The following is a 17,163-nucleotide window of genomic DNA, read 5'->3' as shown; positions in this document are numbered from 1 at the left end:
GTGCAGGCCGGGGAAATGGAGCACAGGGAGAGCTGGGGGGGACCCTCCCGGGCAGCGCAGCAAGCGCGCAGGCCGGGGGAATGGAGCACAGGAAGGGTTGGGCCCTTTGGCGGCGGCAGCGCGGGAAAGGAAGGGAAGGGAAGGGAAGGGAAGGGAAGGGAAGGGAAGGAAGGAAGGAAGGAAGGAAGGAAGGAAGGAAGGAAGGAAGGAAGGAAAGAAAGAAAGAAAGAAAGAAAGAAAGAAAGAAAGAAAGAAGGGGGGAGGGGAAGGAAGGAAAGAAAAGAAGGGAAGGAAGGAAAGTAAGAAGGGAAGGGAAGAAAGAAGGGAAGACGGAAGGAAGGAAGGAAGGAAGGAAGGAGGGAAGGGAGGAAAGTAAGAAGGGAAGGAAGGAAAGAAAGAAAAAAGGAAGGAAGGAAAGAGAGGGTGGGAGGCTTCTCCCCCCCCCCCACACACACACAAGCACCCAATCAACCTTCAGCTTTGTGTGCACGCACTCCGGCTTCCCAGTGAAGCCCGAAGTGCTGAGATGAGGGCCTGGCTAGCGACAGCTAGCTCCGTGGAGATCCCCGGCCTCGGCAGGCGGTCCAGGGGCCGGACAAAATGATCTCGCGGGCCGCATCCGGCCCGCAGGCCGGAGGTTCCCCACCCCTGTTCTAGGTGGTGGCTGGAGATCTCCTGGGTAAATTTGGTATTTCAGGTCCTTAACAGTATGCTTATATGTCTCAGTAAAACAAGCTTTCTTCCCTAAACTGACCCCAAACACTACCTAAAAGCCAAATACAATCCTGGCTAAGCTAATGCTCTTATCCAGAGCCTCACTTTCCTGTCTTAGGTGAGAAAGGTTTTTTTTCCCTTCCCCTTTAAAAACAAGGCTTCCTTTTGCACACCCATCTAGTAGAGTTGTATGGGTTCTGTTTGGCTGACAAACAATTGGATTTGCATGAGGCCAAAATCACAAAGATAGCAGTTCACACATACCAAAATCACAAGGATTGGTTCAGAGCCCTGAAGGGAAGACAGGAATGATTATCACAATACTCTGTCAGCCTAATCTGACAGGGTTTTTATAAAGGTAAAATGGAGGAAGGGTGAGAAACCAAAACTCTTTGGTGGAAGGGTACAATAAAAATGTAGAAAATAAATAAATATTTCCCCGAACTGTCTCCTATAGTCATGAAGGGGTTGATTCCTTGAATTTGTTTATAATAATTCTTCCCTCCCGTTCATCAAACCTCAGCCGTTATTTTAAATAGAAACCCCCCTTGAATGTTTTGGCAGAAAGAAAGAACTAGAAACTCATGGTTGAAATCTCCAGTTCGCAATGAACTCAGTGGGTGGCCTGAGGCAAGCCAATCTCCCTTAATCACAGCCTCTTCCCTGTTAGCAGTGCTGACAATGCTATTGACCTACCTTGCATGGTTGTTATAAGAATATAACATATAAATGCATGTGGTGCACTTTGGACATTATGAAGAGTTATATTCATTTATTGTCCTTACCATCATCATTTTGCGCATCAGAACAAATTGTTCATGTTGCAAGTCTGTTTAGAATACTGCACTAAAGGTAAGAAACGGTACAAGAAATTCCAACTACTTTTCAGGGACTTCTAAACTCCTCTGACTTCCTCTGTTGTCACAAGGGTCTGATCTTCCCAGTGAGTTGAGAGAGAGTGTGAAATAGCAGTGGTTAAATGCTACTGAGTGAGAATTTTCCACTTACTTACAATGTTGGCAGACATTCACTACTTTACTTAGGCATAAATGACTCCATAGGCCCAGGGACACCAATAAAACAGACATGAATTGTGCTTTCCTTGGCACTAGTGTAGCAGATGCACTTTAGAGGAGAATTAGTTTTTACATCCATTTTATTAGACTACATAAAGGCATAAAGTTTATTACGTTACTAATTTTCTTTTGGAATGGGAACAGCTAGTTACATTCATATAACTCTTCGTTATATGCATCCGTTTTTACAAATATTGATATTAATTAGAGTTTTAAACTGACTTCAAGATAGAAATGAATTCTGAGTATATTTTTGAAACAGTGTACGTAAAGTGAGTGGCATGTGAAGAATTCTTACAAGTCAGGGATACTAACCCATATGCTCAAAAACAATGAGTCAAGCCCACACAGAGAACTAGTTATAAATTATGGCTGTTTTTTAACACAGAAAAATTTGAGTTTCTTTCTCTTTTTTGTTCTGTAAGACACTTATACCTTATTATAAAAATTAATGTGGTGTTTCTTTTTCTTATGAGTAACAAGATAATAGGCTTTAAAAATGCTTCATATGAAAATGGATGGCAAAAAAAATCAGATTTAACATGGACATAAAAAAATAGTTACCCACTCTAAGTGTACTTCTGTCACCAAAGCAATTATAATAGCAATCGACCTAGTAATTACAGGTGTTTGGCTAGGGCAGCACTTGTAGGGAGAGAGCAACTTAGGGGAGACTTCACTTTGGCTCAACATCAGGAAAGAAAACCAAAACCTCATAGCCGCAGGCTGGGATTTATGGAATCTATCCTAAGTGATCTGCCACAGACGGTGTTTGATTAGGCTTTAGAATCTTCTTTGTGTGCAGAAAGAATAGCATTATGCAACATCAGTCTGTAATAGGCTATACGAGGCCTTTGGACTGGCCAGGTCTAATAGTGGGCGTTTGGACTACTGCCATTGCTTTGTATGTTCATATTGCTCCACCTCAGGTTCCAGGTTCCCCTGAACCTGAACTTGGACCATCGGAGCTGGAAAATATACCTTTCAGAGTTAGATTTTAGTACTACTACTGACTCAATAAAGGAAGCCACAGCCTTCAATTTGCAAGATCTGAGCAAGGCTGCAAAGATAGGACATTTTGGAGGACTTTCATTCATAGGGTCGCCATGAGTCGGAAGCGACTTGACGGCACTTAACACACACACATACACTAGGGTTATCAATTCCAGGTTGGGAAATTCCTGGAGATTTGGGGGTAGAATCTGGGGAGGACGGGGTTTGCAGAGGGAAGGGACCTCAGTGAGATATAATAGGCAGAGTCCACCTTCCAAAGCAGCCATTTTCTCCAAGGGAACTGATCTCTGTCATCCGGAAATCAGTTGAAATTCTATACTCCAGCTGGAGGTTGACAATCCTAGTGCCTCAGCACAGTCCTACAGTGACATTGCAAATCAAATGAGACACTAATGGACTATTTATTTATTTACTTAATTTATAGCCCACCTTTCCCTCCAATAAGGACCTAAAGAGCTTACATCATTCTCCCCTCCTCCATTTTATCCTCACAACAACACTGTGAGGTAGGTTCAGCTGAGAGTGTGCCTGGCCCAAGGTCACCCAGCAAGCTTCCATGGCAGAGTGAGGGATTCAAACCTGGGTCTCCCAGAGCCAAGTCCAACCACCACACAATACTGGCTCTATGCTAAATTGTATATAAAGTGAGATACTGGAATGGCTGCAGTCTCCACCAGTGCCAAAAGGGAACAATATGCCCAAAGACTTTGTTATTCCTGTCTCTGAGATTCTCTGTAATGCCCAGAAAGATCTTTGTACCTCTCTTCACAGAAAATGAACAAGCTGCCTCCTGTGAAGTATTGAAATTGGTGAAGTATTTCAGCAGACTGGGCAAGGGCGATTTTTCGCTGTTTCCACTCTGACTCCTCCCTCATGCCGATCATGGGAATCCCAAGGAACAGCATTTTGGGGGGGACATTTGGGGCTCCAATAGGAGAAGGAGGCAAGGAAGTCATGCTCCACAGACAGAAATCCCTTCTGTCAGCAGAAATCCTCTGTGGGATCCAAGCCTCTGTGCTCAGGGGAGACATTTTGTTTTGTGGGTGGGAAATGTGCTTCCAGTTTCCCAGTGACAAAACTGTGCTTTAAGAGTCTTTGTTAACTGGTCTTCATCCTTTGAATATGCTGTTGGTATGAGCTCATAGCAAAGAGCAAGCCTTCATAAATGTTTTATGAATAAAAAGCTGTTAATCTCTGTACCGTTCTGAGCTGATGCGGTGAACTGTAAATGTGTTACTGCTAAACAGTAAAGCTATTTTCCCCTTTCAGTAGAATATGAGTCTATTTTTGGCAACTCAACATCCCTATCACTCTCAGCCCTGGGGAAGCCTGCTTGTTTAAAGGGAAGATGCCAACATGAACTGAATAGTTAAGAATAAAACCTTTCCTCCTGTTTGCAAGCAGGGGGTTGGTTCATTTGTGCACGCTGTGTGAAACACACAATCAAGTCTCTTATGCTGTAAGGAAGAAGCAAAAGGATTTTTTTTCCCCACATAGTCAGGAGATTAGGACAATCAGCAGGCATTCTTGCCACCAGAAATTCTATTTGAATAGGTTCGCTTGTGGGAAATTAAGATTTTAAAATGCCTTGGATGATGCTAAATAAGTAATCACAGCACAAGCCTCTGTGGGACCATTGAAGAACCTAACCCCAGTGGTCTCTGAGAAAGAAAGAAAGAAAGAAAGAAAGAAAGAAAGAAAGAAAGAAAGAAAGAAAGAAAGAAAGAAAGAAAGAAAGAAAGAAAGAAAGAAAGAAAGAAAGATTGTGATATTTGAGAGCTTGAAGTCAAAGATGCAAATGCGCAGAACATTCACTATTCCACATAGCCTCTTGAAGGTTAATCTACACTATGCACCAGTGTTTGCACTTCTGGAAGCCACCATAACATGATGTCCATGATCTGACAACCTGTTTTGCACACAGAATGCCCCTGCTTCAATCTTTGACGTCTTGGAGCGGTGGAGTCTGATCTGGAGAACCGGGTTTGATTCCCCACTCCTCCACATGAGTGGCGGAGGCTGATCTGATGAACTGGATTTGTTTCCCCACTCCTACACACAAAGCCAGCTTGGTGACCTTGGGCAAGTCATTCTCTCTCAGCCCCACTTACCTCACAGGGTGTCTGTTGTGGGGAGGGGAAGGGAAGGTGATTGTAAGCCGGCTTGATTCTCCCTTAAGTGGCAGAGAAAGTCAGCATATAAAAACCAACTCTTCTTCTTCTGTGAAGTGACCTGAGAGAGCAGCCAGAATGAGTTAGATGAACCAATGGTCTGACTCAGTATGAGCTAACTTCATGTGCTCATAATTCCATCTTTTAGTAGTAGAAGGAGCAACACAGTTCAAAGAAACACAGTTCCTTCTATAAATGTCTGCTATATGGCATTCAAATCCTTGCTTGATGTGTACAACAACAACAAGAAGAGTTGGTTTTTATATGCTGACTTTCTCTACCACTTAAGGAAGAATCAAACCAGCTTACAATCAACTTCCCCTCCCCACAACAGACCCCCTGTGAGGTAGGTGAGGCTGAGAGAGTGTAACTTGCCTAAGGTCACCCAGGTGGCTTCATGTGGAGGAGTGTGGGGGGAATCCAGTTCACCAGATTAGCCTCCCCCGCTCATGTGGAGGAGTGGGGAATCAAACCCAGTTCTCCAGATCAGAGTCCACCTCTCCAAACCACCACTCTTAACCACTACACCATGCTGGTTCTCAAGCATGGAGGCATGTCTATGGCACTCAAGAGCTCAACTTCTCAAGCTCTCAGACATCTTCTGGTAAACCCCTGGTAAGCTACCTTCCCTCATAGTTACTTGAACACTGAATGAGAGCTGCTCCCCCACCCCCACCCTATAGCAACACAGAAGATTGGCTTTTGGATTAGCCCCAAATGTACAAAAAGACAGAACAGAACATCTGAAGAGTTTAAATAATAATAATAATAAAATCAAAACAAAAGTATCTAAAAATAATAAAGACATTATAAGTAATGCTTTGGGAAACAATATCCAGTAGGACCCTGTGATTACAGAATTGCCACTAGGGTTTCCAGCTCCAGGTTGAGAAATACCAGGATATTTTGGGGGGTGGAGCCTGAGGAGGATGGGGTTTGGACAGGGGAGGAACTTCAATGCCATAGAGTCCAATTGCCAAAGTGACCATTTTCTCCAGGGGAACTGATGTTGGCACCCCTAATTGCCACACAACAATCAGTTCTGGTAGCAAACACTGAAGGATGACTGTTGGAAAAACACAGATTCACAACTGTGAGGAAAGACATTCAGAGCAGGTACAACCAAAAATAAGAAATGTACACTTCTTACAGAAGATCATAAAGCAAAAACCTCCTGAGGCAAAAATCTGTTCTGAATCATGCCATTCTTACACAAGAAGCACCTAGCATAGTTCAACCATTATATGGAATAAACATGTTATAAGGGAAGCCCATGTACCAGCTTAGTTCATAGGAGGAGAGAGATCCTAAAGGTATCTTTCATAAATGGCAAGAATACCTTTCCTATGGGAGACTCTTTTTCCTGAGTTTTCTGATTTTTGTTTGGTTTAAACGTCAGGAAAGAAAATACCAAGACCACGGTCACACAGCCCGGATAACCTACAACAGTGATGGCGAACCTTTTAGAGACCGAGTGCCCAAACTGCAACCCAAAACCCACTTATTTATCGCAAAGTGCCAACACGGCAATTTAACCTGAATACTGAGGTTTTAGTTTAGAAAAAACAACTCATACATTAACATATTTTGTCTTAGAAGAAAAACACAATAACAGAGATTTCAATGATACAAACAACTTTTTATTGAAAGGTAAAAGTTTGCATTTGGCATGCTTTAGAACAATTAATGTGATTTTTGCTGTTGTATGCATGCTGATAATTTGTCTAACCTTGGCTCATACTTTGTAAGTTTGAGAGCAACACATGCAGCACTCAGGTCATCTGTTATTCTGTTTAACCTGTGGCAAGGAGTTCCACAGGTTAATTACATGCTGGGTAAGTGGGTGTTCCTCTTTTAGTAGGGGATTTCACTGAAAGGTGGGAGGCACCGCAAAGCCCATGCTGTGGCCCAAGAGCTCTGCTCCCCTCCAGCTATGCCATGCTGTGAGCTATGCTCCCCTCCAATCTAGCTCCTCTCCAACCCCACCATGGAAATCACCTTCGCCACAGACTCAACAGGCTGCTGTCTGCGCTGCACCCTCACGCCACATGTGAGCCGCTCGACATGTGAGCCGCCCTGCCGCATGTGACAGGGGAGGGAGGAAGCGCTCCCATTGGGCTGCTGGGCAGAGGGTTGGGTGATGTGAGTAATGCCCTCAGGCGCACGTGGAGAGTGGGAGAGGAGCAGCCCGGCCCCGCGTCCCTCTGGCTTTCTAGTAACGAACTCAGGCGAACTCTGTGCTGGGGTGACGGCGCGCGGGCCCACAGAGAAGGCTCAGAGTGTCCCCTCTGGCATGCGTGCCATAGGTTTGCCACCACTGACCTACAAGAACCGAAGGTGGTCTATGTTCCTGCTTTGACATGACATTCTGCAAAGTAAGAACAATGACTGAGAACACTGTAACACTGTTAGAAGTTATATGGGCCTCCTGAAAAGACAGCGATATGCTAGTCTTAACTGATATGTGGGCATATATCACAAGAGATGGCCCCAAGTATGTGGTCCTAGTAGGGATGCCAACTGCCAGGTACTAGCTGGAGATCTCCTTGCTAATACAACTGGTCTCCAGCCAATAGAGATCATAGGGTTGCCAACTTCCAGGTAGCAGCATGAGATCTCCTGCTATTACAACTGATCTCCAGCCGATAGATATCAGTTCACCTGGAGAAAATGGCTGCTTTGGTAATTGGACTCTATGGCATTGAAGTCCCTCCCCTCCCCAAACCCCACCCTCCTCAGGCTCCACCCCAAAAACCTCCTGCTGGTGGTGAAGAAGGAACTGGCAACCCTAAGAGATCAGTTCACCTGGAGAAACTAGCTGTTTTGGCAATTGGACTCTATGGCATTGAAGTCCCTCCCCAAACCCCACGCTCCTCAGGCTCCACCCCCAAAACCTCCCGCTGGTGGCGAAGAGGGACCTGGCAACCCTAGGTCCCAGGTACTGAAGGGCTTTATAGGTTACAATCTGCACCTTGAATTCAGCCCAGATATAAATTGGAAGCCAGTGCAAATGTTGCAATGGTAGTGTTATATGGGCCTAGCTTCTTATACTAGGGTTGCCAGCTTCCAGGTACTAGCTGGAGATCTCCTGCCATTACAATCTATAGAGATCAGTTCACCTGGAGAAAAAGGCCGCTTTGGCAATTGGACTCTATGGCATTGAAGTCACTCCCCTCCCCAAACCCCGCACTCCTTAGGCTATGCCCTAAAAAATCTCCTGCCGGTGGTGAAGAGGGACCTGGCTAGCTTGACGTGTACTCTGGTCATTGCAGAGCCTGTCATTTCAGGACCTTAGTGTTTTACTCTACTCAGCTCCTTTCATCCACTTCCCAGACTTGACAAGTATATGCAGTAAGGGACTTTTGGACCATCCAAGCATGCTCACCTGCCATCATTGCTCAGTCTGTCCATCCCCTATAGTCCAGCCCTACACATCTGGAACAGCCAAGTCGCATATGACTGAATTCCCCGCTGGGGAGCCCACAGATAGTTTGCTGTTGCCTAATGCACAGTAATATAATTGGCACATCATGGCTTTTTTTTAATACATGTGCAGACCTTGAAGGCTGTATACAGATGAAGAGGAAGGGTTGTGGAGACCTCTGTACCCTGCCCTTGGCACTTGCTAAGGGAGGGGGGGGCAGGATGCCCATTTTGTTTCAAATCCATGTGTGATTGAGCTTTCATGCAATTTGGAAACCATCTGGTGTCTTTTTTTTTAAACTGTTTCATCTTTTCTCTTTATTTTCTTCCTCCAAACCTGTTTTGAGATCAGTGTCTCATTTTTCATCCCTTTTTGTTGAACTGGAAAATTTAAAATATAAAGTGTACTTGTTATAAATAAAGAGCACATGCTCAAATGCTGGTATCATTTTTTTTAAAAAAGCTTTAAACTATACCTTCCTTTTTACAGATGGTGCTGTAATTATAAGTTTGCTGTTTGAATTTAACTGAAGGTGTGGATTCCCTGCTTTTCCGATAATTCAAGTGGGATTCCTTCTACCTTTATTTATACAGAGTTATGTTGAAATTCTTATTGTGCAACAGCTTATGCAAAAACCAAACACCTGGGTTCAGTGTTTCCTAAAGGAGTCGTCTGAAAATAGGTGATTTTTGCCAAAAATGTCATGAAGATTTATGGGTTTACATTTGTGGATTAAATTGAGGACAGGTGGGAGAACATTCAAGCATGTGAAAGAATGATAGCAAATTTATATGTAAGAAAGGGATAATTATTATGACTAGTTCTGGTTAGATAAAACGGATACATTTTCTCACTGGAAAAAGCAAGGCACCATGCTTAAAAAACAAGACTTCAACAGACAGATAATTACCAATGAGACAGTGTTTCAGTAAAACAAAACTAAAGAGCACTCTGGAACGGAAGGCATATTCTCTATTCCATATAACCACAAACTCTAAACGCCACTTGGATGCCTTTTGGCTCAGCTGATCAGACATTTAAAGGTAAGTGTGCTGCAGAGATCTTGAATCCACAGGAATATGGTTCCAGCACACAGGCAAATACTCGCTTGTCTTATATTACTACCCTGAATGTAATCATCTGGGCAGAAAGCCCACCGATTGCAATGGAAATTATACAGAAGAAGATTTAGAATTAGATCTCAGCCTAGGGCCTGATCTACATAGGCAACAGATTAAGATGATTTCATAGGGTTGCCAACCTCCAGGTACTAGCTGGAGATCTCCTGCTATTACAACTGATCTCTAGCCGATAGAGATCAGTTCACCTGGAGAAAATGGCTGCTTTGTCAAGTGGACTCTATGACATTGAAGTCCCTCCCCTCCACAAACCCCGCCCTCCTCAGGCTCCATCCCCAAAATCTCCCGCCGATGGCAAAGAGGCACCTGGCAACCCTATGATAGATAGATAGATAGATAGATAGATAGATAGATAGATAGATAGATAGATAGATAGATAGATGGATGGATGGATGGATGGATGGATGGATGGATGGATGGATGGATGGATGGATGGATAGTTTATTTGCGGCCCTTGGCCAGATAAAACAAGATACATGGACTAAAATGGTCTTACCGACAAAGGTTTACAGTCCAAGTCTTAAGTCACTTAAAATAAATAAATAAATAAATAACATCCAAGTTACATCTGCCATTTGGACTAAGAGACTACTCAGTGGCAACGAATTTTCATTGCAGCCGTACAAAATTTTGCTACCTGAGAGGTGATTGAGGGATTATCTCCTTGTAGGAGCTTTTCTATCTTTTCTCTTTCCCTGTCGAGTCCCATTCTCAGTATGAGGGGCTCAATAAACTTAGAACGGGGTATAGTGTAAAAGTTACAGTTCAGGAGAACATGTTCAGTGGTTTCTAAATCCCCAGATTTGCAGGGGCATAGTCTCTCTGCCCTGGGTATCTTCTTGAATTTCCCCTCTAACATAGCAGAGGGTAAGGCTGCACACCTAGCCAAGGTAAAAGCCCTCCTTTATTTGTTTATCTCTAAGTAACGAAGATAGGCTGCCGGTACAAGGATAAATTTGGAGTTGGGGGGGCATAAATAGGGGCACTCTTGCTAGATCTACTTGTCGCTCGATATCTTTAACCCTTTGGGCTATAGTTGACTTAGCTTGTTCCCACCCTAACTGAAGTAGTGCTAGGGGGGTAAAACCCAGTTTATTTAGTTTGTCTTCAATGGCTATTATCCACTTAGACCTAAAGCTATCTCAAAGAATCAGTGGAAGAAGACCCTTGGGGTTGAAATTAATTTTCAGCCAGAGATAAAGCGAGGACAAGACAACCCTTGCCTCCACCTTCATCATGCCAGTTTCTAAACGGGTCATAGCATTTGATACACATCTTGGCAATTGCAGGGCAGCTCTAAGAAACTTGGATCACACTCGTTCCATGGGAATAAGACATGAGGGTGGAGAGTCAAGTTGTGTTCCATATAACATTTGTGCTAGAGTTTTCGCCTGAAAAAGTTTAAGGGCAGCTGGAATATAGTGTGCCCCTTTGGTCCGGCAACCCTATGATTTCATGAGGGTTGCTATTCAAGCTGCAGGTGGGGGAAGCCATTTTGAATGCTTCCTATAATAGAGTTCTTGCAATTAAAAAAAAAGCCCTAACACACCAGAGGAGAAAGGCTGATCTCTACATAATGGCACTTCACAAATCTGCCTAATTCTTTTCTAGGAGGTAAGGGGGATCCTTTGAAAAGATATTCCAATAGAATTTTACTGATCAATATCTGACAAAAATAGGGTTTTTATCTCTGGCTTTGGAAATACCTGGAGATTTTGGAGTGGTAACTGAGGGTGAGGGAGGGAAGGTGACATGGTTTAGCTTAATCTCATCAGATCTTGGAAGCCAAGTAGGGAGACCACCAAGGAAGACTCTGCAGAGGAAGGCAATGGCAAACCACCTCTGCTTCACACTTGCCTTAAAATCCCCTTACTGGGGTTGCCATAAGTCAACTGCAACTTGATGGCACTTTACACATGTACACACCATAGAATGGTATAGTTTAGGGATGGAAGCTCGGTGGGTATGTGATGTCATAAAGCCTGCCCTCTGAAGCTGCCATTTCCTCAAGGAAAAGGGTCTCTGTAATCTGGAGATCAATTGTAATTCTGGGAGAACTCCCTGCTGCACTTGGAGGTTGGCAACTGTATACACATATCATACTCGTTATTTAAAAACTCTGAATCCAAACAGAAGCATTTTTAACATTTGTGATTGGAAACCTTCCAATCTGACTATCCTGGCTCTTTGGTGTCTGGATACAGATGCCCAGGTAAGAGGTGATTGCAGGCCCGTGACAGGAAAGAGTGACTGAACAGATATGTATGTGGTAGAAACATGGCCCAACCATATTTTGTTGATATTCCAACTAAACATGGTTATTCCAATAGGTATTTCTTTGCACAGCACTGTTGCTTTCTGCCAACGATTACACTGTCTCAGACTTCAGGAAGGATATATTCTTATTTTATATAAACAAGAATGCTGATTATTTTCTTCTCTGGGGCTACACCTGTATGCAAAGTAGCCAAGAGCAAAGCGTAAACAGGGTAAGGTAAACAGGCCTGCCTGACTGGGAGAAGACAGAAACAGGCAGCAGCTGAGGCTTAGCCCCGCTTTCCAGTAGGCAACTTGCCTGCACTGCAGACTGTGAGAAAATGGAGGCAGAAGCTAGTCGTGCTGCCTTCTCCTCCCTCCCCACAAACACACATGGCAGTGTACTTGAGAAGGTGCAGAAAAGAGCAACCAAAATGATTAGGGGACTAGAGCAACTGCCCCTCGAGGAGCGGTTAAAACACTTAGGGTTGTTTAGCTTGGAAAGAAGGCGGTGGAGGGAGAGACATGATAGAGGTCTATAAAATTATGCATGGTTTGGAGAGAGTGGACAGGGAGAAGTTTTTCTCCCTCTCCCATAATACCAGAACACGGGGTCATCTGCTGAAGCTGGACTATGACAGGTTCAAAACAGATAAAAGAAAGTATTTTTTCACACAATGCGTAGTTAAATTGTGGAACTCCCTGCCCCAAAATGTGGTGATGGCTGCCAACTTGGAAGGTTTTAAGAGGGGAGTGGACATGTTCATGGAAGAGAGGGGTATTCATGGCTACTAGACGGCGGGTCCTGTGGCTTGGGCACCCTGGCGGACATCTTGTGGGCCTCATCCGCAGAGTCGTCGTTGCTGGCATCCCCAAAATGGACGGGGGTCACTTCGCAGGGTGGGGCTGTGGTGGCACGGTCGACTGCCGCACTTGCCGGTTCCTCAATGCCCGTTGCAAGGCATGTGGTCAATCCGGCCACATCGCCAAGGTCTGCCGCTCGTCGAGGAGGCCGCCTCACCAGGAGAAGAAGGATGGCCCTGCCCAACCGGTCCACGCTCTCTCCGAGGATGATGACTACGAGTCCCCGTGCCGGGGCCACCGCAATCGCCGCCGCGTCCACACACTTGCCCTGCACAAGGTCCACGGCGTCGACAAGCTCTCTACCACCATTTACATCGAGGGGACCCCCTGCGTGATGGAAGTGGATTCCGGGTCCGCTCTCTCCATCATTTCTGAGGACACGTTCCGGGACCTTGTCAAGCGTGCCCCGCTGCCCGAGCTGGAGCCCTCCAGTCTCATCATCACAGATTTCCAACGCCACCGTATTCGGGTTTTGGGTGTCACTCACGTGTCATTGCAATACAGGTCCCTCACCAGCTGCCTGCGCCTCGTCGTGGTCGAGGGCCACCGCGCCAGCCTACTGGGGTTTGAGTGGTTCAAAGCCCTTGGACTAAATATCACTGGCCTCCACCACCTCAGTCAGGCATCGCTTGAATCTGTCTGGTCCGAGTTTGAGGATGTTTGGCGTGGCCCCCTGGGTTGCTACAAGGGGCCACCTGTCCGCCTCCTCATCGACCCTGCCGCCGCCCCCATCCGCCTGAAGCCCCGCCACGTCCCCTTCGCTCTCAAGGACCGGATCGACGCGGAGCTCGATCGGCTCATCACCCAGGGTGTCCTGGTTCCGGTACCCAACACGAGGTGGGAGACTCTGATTGTAACTCCGTTGAAGCCGAACGGGGACGTCTGCATCTGCACGGACTACAAGTGCACCCTGAATCGGGCCTTTCAAAGTCACACGTCCCCCGTGCCTGTCGTCAGCCACCTTCTGGCATCCCTCGCTGGGGGCCGGGTCTTCGCCAAACTTGACCTGGCCCAGGTGTACCAGCAGCTGCTGGTTGACGAGTCTTCGGCAGAGGCTCAGACCATCATCACACACCAGGGCACTTTCCGGGTGACCCACCTGAAGTTCGGAGTCAGCACTGCCCCAGGGATATTCCAAAACATCATGGAGGACCTCCTGAAAGGCCTGCCTGGCGTCGTCCCGTATTTCGATGACGTCCTGATTGCCGCTGCCTCCGAGGGGGAATTCCTAGACCGCGTCCGTCTGGTTCTTGGCCGTTTCAGGACTGCGGGGCTCACCGTCAAACACGACAAGTGCCAGCTGGGCTTGCCGCAAGTGGAGTTCCTGGGCTCCCTCATCGATGCTGCCGGCATCCACCCGACCCCATTGAAAGTAAAGGCGATCCACAGTGCTCCCCCGCCCAAGTGCAAACAGGAGCTTCAGGCGTTCTTGGGACTTTTAAATTTCTACCACGCCTTCCTGCCCAATAAGGTCTTGGTTGCCGAACCCCTCCACCGCCTCCTGGACAAATCAGCCCAGTGGGTGTGGGGCAGGCCGCAGCAGCGGGCCTTCGAGGCCGCGAAGGGCCTCCTGACTTAACAGATACTAGTCAATCATGATGGATACCTATTCTCTCCAGGATCAGAGGAGCATGCCTATTATCTTAGGTGCTGTGGAACACAAGCAGGATGGTGCTGCTGCAGTCATCTCATTTGGAGGCTTCCTAGAGGCACCTGGTTGGCCACTGTGTGAACAGGCTGCTGGACCTGATGGGCCTTGGTCTGATCCAGCATGGCTTTTCTTATGATCTTATGTTCTTATGTTCTTACTTGCAACAGAGAGAGCAAATACGTTGCTTGCCCGCACTGACGGGCAGACACTGGAGGGAGGGATAATGACAAATTGGTCACACTGCATCCCCTCCCCTGTGAAAAGCAAGGCATTTACATGGAGAGCATGATGGGGGCAGGCTTTCTTTAAAGTGTCAGGAATTGCAGCAAAAAATGTTTTGCCAGATGTGTACAGATATAACAGTACCTCCCAAATGTTCCACACAGATCACTACCAGCCTGCCCAGCAGAGAACACTAGTCAAGTGTATTCCGTACCTGCACTTTGAGCCAGCTCGTGGCTCTTATAGCAGACATGATGCCCTGAGTAGGGTTGCCAACCTCCAGGTGGCACCTGGAGATCTCACGCTATTACAGTTGCTCTAGATGACTAAAATCACTTCACCTGGAGAAAATGGCTATTTGGAGGGTGGACTCTGACATTATACCCTGACAAAGTCCCTCCCCTCCCCAGGCTCCACACCCAAAATTGCCAGGTATTTCCCAACCCAGAGCTTGCATCTCTCGTCCTGAGCAAGCTCTTCTAAGGAGGCCTTAGTTGATGGCATCTGCCCGCACAGTCCTTGATACACTGTCCAAGACCATCTCTATCAAGTCAGCTAAGGATGTAATGGAGTGGTCAGTCCACTAAAATAATTCCTAATCTGTACCATGCATCAAATACCAGATGCCAACAGTAAAAACCTGTGTTATCTATTGCAATCCACCCACTCACCCCCCAAACCTTAATTTCTAGAGTCCCTATATAGGAAACCGAACTCTGAAGAATAAATACCTCAGCAACTCATGCTTTCAAAATGTGGCCTTTCACCCGAAAACACAAAAATGGGGACCAGAAAATATGGACTGTCCCTGGTAAATAGGGACAGCTGGGGTGGATGCCTTGGAAGAAGAAGAGTGTGTATGAAATACTGTTCTTTTACACACTGTTTGGATTCCAGTCTGAAGAAAATGAGTTGGTGGGCACAAGCTTTCCTTTTGATTAAAATTCAAATGCTAGTTAGAAATCTAAACACATATGGTTTGTGCATCTACGTGATTTTAGGACTGAAATGCAGATATGTATGAAAATCCTTCCCATTTCCAAATCACTAGAAATTATTCAGCACAAAGGAAATTGCTGTAGTTGTAGGCATCCTACTATTCTGCCAAAGTGAACTGTTATGGAAAAAACATGAAATAATAACTACATAGCTCGAAACTGTAATAAGTAATAAGATTTAAAGGAAGTCTACAGAAAAAAATATTAAGTAGTTCCCAAAATTTGGGGTGAGTTTATTCAGCAGATGGTCTATGAGGAGGGGATAAGCCTTTATAAATTGGGTTTGTAAGGTGTTAATGATTTGATTAGATAAATGTTTGCTTCTAAAGGTTGAATGCCAGGAGGAATTGTAACATGGCTAAGAACTGAAACAAAAATTGGCTGTCCAAAAATAACATGCTATTCTTCACACAAATGAGAGTGCCAAGTATTATATTCTAATATTACATTGGGGTATTATTAAGTTTATTTTCCAGATCTCATGGCAGCTCTTTATGATTGATCAGTAAAAGACATTTATTTTAAGAGTCTGAATGAATGAAATGGAAAGTGTGCTTCAAAAAAATGATATTAGTGACCTAAATTCTCACTCTTTTTTGCAATATCCTCGTGGAATAACAAGGCTCATTGCATTGCAGATACTTCTGTGCTACATATGGGTGTTGACCTAGAAACTATACAGCCTTAACTTTGGGACAGCCTCGACAATTGCCCAAGGCCCCACACTCGGGGGGAGGGGGCAATGGCTGGTGGATGGCAATAGAAAAATGTGGTGGAAAATAGAGTGAAGTCATAAGACATAAGAAGAGCCCTGCTGGATCAGGCCAGTGGTCCATCTAGTCCAGTATCCTGTCTCACACAATGGCAGTTAATCCGAAAGGCTAACAACATGGCATAAAGGGTGAAGCTTTCCCCTGATGTTGCCTCCTGGCACTGGTATTAAGGTGTTTGGAGGGGGGGGTGATGTCAGGTCACAGCTGACTTATGGTGACCCCATAGGGTTTTCAATGTAAGAGATGTTCAGAGGTGGCTTGCCGTTACCTGCCTCCGCGTGGGTTGAGAGAGTTATGAGAGAACTGCGACTGGCCCAAGGTCACCCAGCAGGCTTCATGTGGGAGAGTGGAGAATAAATCACGGTTTTCCAGATAAGAGTCCACCGCTCTTAACTACTACACCACACTGGCATTTTTAAGTATCATTCATTGCGAAAAATTGATGCTTTATTCTGCTTCAGAATGGATTGGGTAGGGCTAAAGGGTGTGCAGAGGCCACATCTTTGACTTTTGCCAAGGGCCCCAGAATTGCCAAGACCACCCCTGACCACTCAGTAGCCCTTTTCAGTCATTACAATGAACCACACATAAATCTTGTCAATACATGTGGTTTCTATGTTATGTGAACAGGGAGGATATGTATTTTCCTGCTTTGGTATGCATGATCAGAAAAGCCAGATTTTTGAGGGTATTCATTTGCATCTACTGAAGCTGGAAAATATGCATGTTGCCCTGTTCACATAAATGGTGACCAGTCTATGATTGCCAACTCCAGCTAGGGGCATAGGGGGCAGTGCCCAGGGAGAGTGGAGTTTAGGAATGGCAGTGAGCTTAGTGGGGTTGCGATACTATTCAGTCCAC

Source organism: Euleptes europaea, chromosome 1 (genome assembly GCF_029931775.1).
Source record: "Euleptes europaea isolate rEulEur1 chromosome 1, rEulEur1.hap1, whole genome shotgun sequence".
Classification (NCBI taxonomy): domain Eukaryota; kingdom Metazoa; phylum Chordata; class Lepidosauria; order Squamata; family Sphaerodactylidae; genus Euleptes; species Euleptes europaea.
This window is presented reverse-complemented; position numbering follows the sequence as displayed.